The following is a 7,352-nucleotide window of genomic DNA, read 5'->3' on the forward strand; positions in this document are numbered from 1 at the left end:
TAGCTTCTTCCTGAGACATTTCCTTGGTCATTTTATCCCCCATGACCTTGGCATTTTTGAGTTCTGCTTAGTTCTTTCATAGAATGTCCCTCAGTTGTGGTTTGTGTGATGTTTTTGTGATTAAGACCACACATTTTTGGCAGGAATACCAGGAAGTGACTGTGCTATGCTCCTACCTCATATCAGGAGGCATGTGCTGTCGTGATATCTCCCGTACTGGTGATAATGAACTTTGGTCACTTTGCTGAAGTGGTATTTTTCAGTTTGCTCCCTAGTAAAGTTAGTAATTTTCCCTTTGTAAGTAATAGGCATTTTGTTGGAGACACTTTAAGACCATGTGTATTTGTTCTTGAATGCTATATAACAAATTACACCCCCCCCCAACTAGTAGCTTTAAAATACTAATAACTTTTTATTCTTAGTTTCCTTGGGCCAGGAGTTTGGGAGCAGCTCTACTGGATGGCTCTGGCTTGAGGTCACTCAAATGGAATCTACAGTCATTTGAAGGTTTACTGGGCCTGGAGGGTCCCTGCCAGGGGATCTTCCTTATAGGCTCTTGGCTGGCAGCCTCTGCCCGTCACTGAATTTGGGCAGGAACCTCAGCTCCTCCCCATGCGGACCCTGCCAGAAGGCTGCTACAGTAGCCTCTTGACATAGCACCTCACTTTGGCCAGAGGAAGAGCAGTCTGACATGCCTACAATAGCTTCCCGGTCCACCAGTCAGTCCTATGCAGGTGGGAGGGCACTACAGAGCCTCACAAGAACCAGGCCTTGGGGATCCTTGGTGGCCATCCCCATGGCTGCTGATTCCTCTGGGCTCCTGGCATCACCTTCTCAGTCATCCTTCCTTTTCCATGAAAGATGGCCAATGTGTGCTGCAGATTTATTTTCTTGGCCATGTGTAGTCAAGGTCCAATCAGAAGAAAGAAACCACACAGCAGTTTACACAGGGAAACTTCAGCATAAAGAAGTACTAACTGGAGGAATGGAGAGTTGGCTAATTCGAGAATCCTAAGGAGTATAATACAGGATATAGGCAGCAGTCTCCACACCCCAGACTGAGAAATAGCCCTTCCCAGAGCTCACCTCCAGACCTGAAGAGGGTGTGGGCGTGACTCACTGCGTTAAAAACGAGTTTGTTGAGGTGCTTCACCAGTTGGACTTGCTTGAGATCCACCCTCTGCTGTGGGAAGTTGGGGGTTTACCCCAAAGATTCAGATGCAGTGAAACGCCGGGACACCTGCACCCCGATGTTTATAGCAGCAATGTCCACAATAGCCAAACTGTGGAAGGAGCCTCGGTGTCCTTCGAAAGATGAATGGATAAAGAAGATGTGGTTTATGTATACAATGGAATATTCCTCAGCCATTAGAAATGACAAATACCCACCATTTGCTTCAACGTGGATGGAACTGGAGGGTATTATGCAGAGTGAAGTAAGTCAATCGGAGAAGGACAAACATTATATGTTCTCATTCATGATGTGGGGAATATAAATAATAGTGAAAGGGAATATAAGGGAAGGGAGAAGAAGTGTGTGGGAAATATCAGAAAGGGAGACAGAACATAAAGACTCCTAACTCTGGGAAACGAACTAGGGGTGATGGAAGGGGAGGAGGGCGGGGGGTGGGGGTGAATGGGTGACGGGCACTGAGGGGGACACTTGACGGGATGAGCACTGGGTGTTATTCTGTATGTTGGCAAATTGAACACCAATAAAAAATAATTTATTAAAAAAAATTAAGGGAGAGCTCTCAGAACCCTAGTGGCTGCCCCAAAAGGCGCTGCAGAAGCTCCGCAAGAGGAGGAGCCTGGCTGGCAGCTCTCTTTCCAAGGCACTGCTTGAGGGAAGGTGACTGACAGGCCCCCCGCTGCTGGCACTCCACCGTGAGCCACCCAGGGCAGGGGGGTGCTGTGGAAGCTGTTTGTGGGGCACTCGCTGCAAGCTGCTGGGCGTACCTGGGAAGCCATCCAAGGTGAGGTGCTTAGCCAGCAGCACTAACTCGTACCAAATGAACCAAATTCTTAATATGGTGTCAAGTGTTTAGCTTCATAAAGAAGGAAAAGAAACATTCTGAGTTTCAGTCTAACCACCTGCTTATGTGCTAAATTCCTGAAGTGCTAGTTGCAGACCACGCCTCTTAAAAATTGCCTGATGGTATTTTTTTTTAAAGCCCATCTCCTGCCCACCTCCCTCCATCAACCCTCAGTTCTCTGTAGTTAAGAGGCTCTTATGGTTTGCTTCCTTCTCTTTTTTTTTTCCTTCCTTTTCCCTTATTCATCTGTTTTATTTCTTAAATTCCACATATGGATGAAATCATATGGTATTTGTCTTTCTCTGCCTGACTTATTTCACTCAGCATAATACCCTCTAGTTCCATCCACGTCATAGCAAAATGGCAAGGTTACATTCTTTTTGATGGCTGAGTAATATTCCATTAAATATATGCCACATCTTCTCTATCCATTCAACAGTCGATGGACATTTGGGTTCTCTCCATAGTATGGCTATTTTTGGTAAAGCTGCTATAAACATTGGGGTGCATGTGCCCCAATGAATCCGTATGTTTGTATCCTTTGGATAAATGCCTAGTGGTGCAATTGCTGAGTTGTAGGGTAGTTTCTATTTTTAACTTTTTGAGGAACCTCCATACTGTTTTCCAGGGGACTGCCCCAGCTTGCATTCCCACCAACAGTGTGAGAGGGTTCCCCTTTCTCCACATCCTCACCGACATCTGTTGTTTCCTGTGTTAATTTTAGCCATTCTGACTGGTTTGAGATGGTATCTCACCATGGTTTTGATTTGCATTTCCCTGCTGATGAGCGGTGTTGAGCATCTTTTCGTGTGTTAGCCATCTGGATGTCTTCTTTGGAAAAATGTTTGTTCATATGTTCTGCCCATTTCTTAACTGGATTTTTTGGGGTTTTTTGTGTGTTGAATGCTCCAGATAGCAGCCAAATGTCCTACAGTTCGACTCAATTTTGACACTATCTACCTGAAAGTAGTCTTGAGTCCCACAAGTTTAGGGCTCATTCCCACAAGACTGCCCCCCACCCCAGACACTAATGGTGAGTCCAGGTTGTCACCTGTGCCTCTGACCAATCAGCTGTAAACCAGAGGTTCCCATGACCCCCTCCTGGGGTTTGATTTATTTGTCAGAGTGGCTCATAGAACTCAGGAAAGTTTACTTACTAGATTACCTGCTTATTATAAAAGGGTATAACTCAGGAACAGCCAGATGGAAAAATTGTGTAGGGCACAGTATATGGGAAGGGGTGTAGCATCCAAGACCTCTCCTGGTGCACCACTCTCCCCAAATCTCCACATGTTCACCAGCCTGGATGCTGTCTGAGCCTTGTCCTTTTGGCTTCTTATGGAGGCTTCATTACAAAGGCATGACTGATTACATCATGGGACATTGGTGGACATTGGTGATTGAACTCAGATCTCTAGCCCCTCTACCCCTGCTAGAGCTGGGGTTGGGGCTGGAAGTTCTAACCCTGTACTCACAGGTTTCCCTGACAACCAGTCCCCATCCTTAGGGGCTCTGCAAAAGTCACCTTGTTTTTTTGTTTTGTTTTGTTTTATTTGTTTTTAAAGATTTTATTTATTTATTAATGAGAGGTACACAGAGAGAGGCAGAGACATAGAGGGAGAATCAGGCTCCTTGCAGGGAGCTCAATGTGGGACTCGATCCTTGGACCCAGGATCACGCCCTGAGCCAAAGGCAGATGCTCAACCGCTGAGCCACCCAGGTGTCCCCCAAAGTCACCTTGTTAACATAAACTCAGATGTAGGGGAAAGAGTCTTGTTGCAAATGACAAAAGACACCCACTTTGCCTTTACCATCCTGGAGCTGTTTCAGGAACTGAGTACAAAACTAAGTATTTTAACAAAAGATGCCCCTATGGTTCTTATATAAGAAATTCCAAATTTTAGAATTATGTGCCAGGAACCATGGATGAAGGCCAGATACATATTTCTTTTTTTTTTTTTAAGATTTTGTTTATTCACGAGAGAGAGAGAGAGAGAGAGAGAGGCAGAGACACAGGCAGAGGGAGAAGCAGGCTCCATGCAGGGAGCCCGACGTGAGACTTGATCCCGGGTTTTCAGGATCAGGCCCTGGGCTGGAGGTGGCGCTGAACTGCTGAGCCACCTGGGCTGCCCATGATAACATATTTCTTATTACAAATCACCGTATCATATTTGGTTATTGTTATGAGCATTTATTTACCTGTTTCTCACTTTTCTATTGGGTTGCTCCTCTTTTTTTTTATTGTTTTGTTTTCATTATCCTAAACTTATTATAAAACATCTAATAAAAACAAAAAGGTGTACAAATTCCACAGATAAACTTAGTGACTCACCAGACACTTTAAAAATAACGTTACTAATGTAGTTGAAATCTGCATCTCTTAATGATTTTTAAGGAGCCTTTATATATCATGATGATCACCCTGTGGCTCTTTTATATAATGCAAATATTCTGCCATTTGTCCTCATCTTTTAATTTGTCTATGATTTTTTTTGACACAGACATTATGTTTTCATGTCATTAGATGTCAGTCATTTCCTTTATAAAGTTTTGGACTTTTTCATCATGCTAAGAAAGACCTCTTCACCTCAGGATACTGTAAGCACTCTCCGAAATTTTCTTCTACTTGTATGATACTGTTTGCATTTAAATATTTCATCTATTTGGAGTAGACGGTATGTGTTTATGTGTTTGTGTGTGTTTAAAAGATTTTGTTTATTCATGAGAGACAGAGAGAGAGAGGTAGAGACACAGGCAGAGGGAGAAGCAGGCTCCATGTAGGGAGCCTGATGTGGGACTCCACTCGATCCAGGGACTCCAGGATCACACCCTGGGCCGAAGGTGGCGCTAATCCGCTGAGCCACCCAGGGATCCCCCTATCTCTCTCTTTTTGAAAGCATTTTATTATACAAAAGTAGAAGAGTGTAATACAACTAATACCTGTGCCCATTACTCAGGTTCAACTACTATGAGCTTATTGATTCATCTCTGTCTCCACCATATATTACTTGAGACTGTGTGTTGACAGATAGGTAGGCAGGTCATTGGCATGGAATATTGACTCCAGAAATAGATCCACACTTATAGTCAATTGATTTTCCACAAAAGGGACAAGATAATTCAACAGGGAAAAATAGTCTAACAAATGGTGCTGAAGCAACAAGATTTCGTATGGAAAAAATGAACTTCGTCCCCTATCTCACACCTTGCAAAAAAGTTAACTTGAAGTGGAATCTTGATCTGAATATAAGGCTAGAGCTATAAAATTTGTAGAAGAAAGCATGGAAGAAAAAACTTCTAGGTAAAGAACTTTCACAACTCAATGGTAAGACAAACCACCCAATTAAAAAGGGGACAAGATATTTGGACATAGATTTCACAAAGGAAACAAAATCAATGGCCAATAAGCTCGTAAGAGAGTGTTCAATATTCATCAGTAAAATGCATAATAAGGTTCTCCCACACCCCAAGAGAATGGCTGATGTGTAAGACTCACAACACTCAGTGTTGCAGGATGTGGTCACCACAGCTGTCATACATTGTCATGGGCTCAATGCTTTGGGAAACTGTCTGGCTACTTCTTATCAAGTTAATCACTCACAATCCCTATGGCCAAGCAATTCTATTTCCAGATACTTATCCATGAGAAGTAAAAATGTATGCCCTCTAAAACGTTTGTCCAAGGACCTTCATAAAGCTTTATTCCTATTAGCTAAAGACTGAAAACAACCCAAATTTCCATCCATTGGACAGTGGCTGAAGAAACTGGGACATAGTCATATAATGGGATAGTAGTCAGAAAAGAACAAATGCCTGATATATGAAACTGTATGCATCTTATAAGCATTATGTTGAGTGAAACAAGCCAGACAAGAGAGCAATACTGTTTGGTTCTATATATGAAGTTCTAGAACAAGACAAACAATGCTGATGGAAGCCACGATAGTGGCTGTCTCTCGGGCTGGGGATAGGTGAGACGATTCATCAGAAGGGTACTTGTAAACTTTCCTTGGTGATGGAAATGCTCTTGTGGGACCCAGGAAATTTAACAAAATCCCCTACCCCTGGACAAGCAGAGCAGGACTGACTCTACTTTGGGCTGCACCCGCCTTGTGCTGACCTGCTTATTACTTAGGGCACTGCCCCGCCCGAGTCAAGACCAGGACACACCCTAATCGGAAATCGGCTCAGTGATACTGCCCCGCCCTAGTCAAAGACCAGGGCACACCCTAACTCAGCGGACCAGCATGACTGTGCAACTTTCTGCGTATCCCATTGGCCACTGGCCCCTATAAAGTTGCTAAGCCTCTTTTTTTATTATTTATTATTTATTATGATAGTCACACACACACACACACACACACACACACACACACACACACAGAGGCAGAGGCAGAGACACAGGCAGAGGGAGAAGCAGGCCCCATGCAGGGAGTCCGATGCGGGACTCGATCTCGGGTCTCCAGGATTGCGCCCTGGGCCAAAGGCAGGCGCTAAACCGCTGCGCCACCCAGGGATCCCAGTTGCTAAGCCTCTTAGTCTCGGGGTTTAGGTCGCTGCTCCACTGCGTCGGGTATACTTGGACCCAGGCTCGAGCTTGTAAATAAACCCTCGTGTGTTTGCATTGGTGTCGGCTCCTTGGTGGTTTCTCGGATTCGTGATCTTGGGCACAACACTCTGTGTTATGATACGAGCTGGAGTCATGTACCTTTATCTATTTGTTAAAACTCACTGAATGGTATACTTGAGATCCATGCATCCCACTTTATATAAGTTTTACCTTAAAAAATAAAAGGTAGGGAAAAGATCTAGGGGATCCCTGGGTGGCGCAGCAGTTTAGCACCTGCCTTTGGCCCAGGGTATGACCTTGGAGACCCCGGATCGAATCCCACGTCGGGCTCCCTGCATGGAGCCTGCTTCTCCCTCTGCCTATGTCTCTGCCTCTCTCTCTCTGTGTGTGACTATCATGAATAAATAAATAAAAATCTTAAAAAAAAAAAAAGATCTAGCACATTAAAAAGAAAAGATGAGGGTTAAATCTGAAATGTGTAATCCTTGATAAGGCCACATTTGAGATGCAAGAGGCACCAAAAAATGCTTTTCAAAAAGTGATACTCCCCACCCACTCCCTCCACCTGCTTTCTCTTATTGCTGTTGGTATGATAATGACTTTTTTTTTTTTTTTTTTGAGAGAGAGAGAGAGAGAACAGAAGAACACAAGCCAGGGAGAGAGGCAGAGGGAGAAGCAGACTCCCCACTGAGCAGGGAGCCTGATGCTGGGCTTGATTCCAGGACCCTGGGATCATGACCAGAGCC

This window comes from Canis lupus, chromosome 31 (genome assembly GCF_011100685.1).
Source record: "Canis lupus familiaris isolate Mischka breed German Shepherd chromosome 31, alternate assembly UU_Cfam_GSD_1.0, whole genome shotgun sequence".
Lineage (NCBI taxonomy): Eukaryota > Metazoa > Chordata > Mammalia > Carnivora > Canidae > Canis > Canis lupus.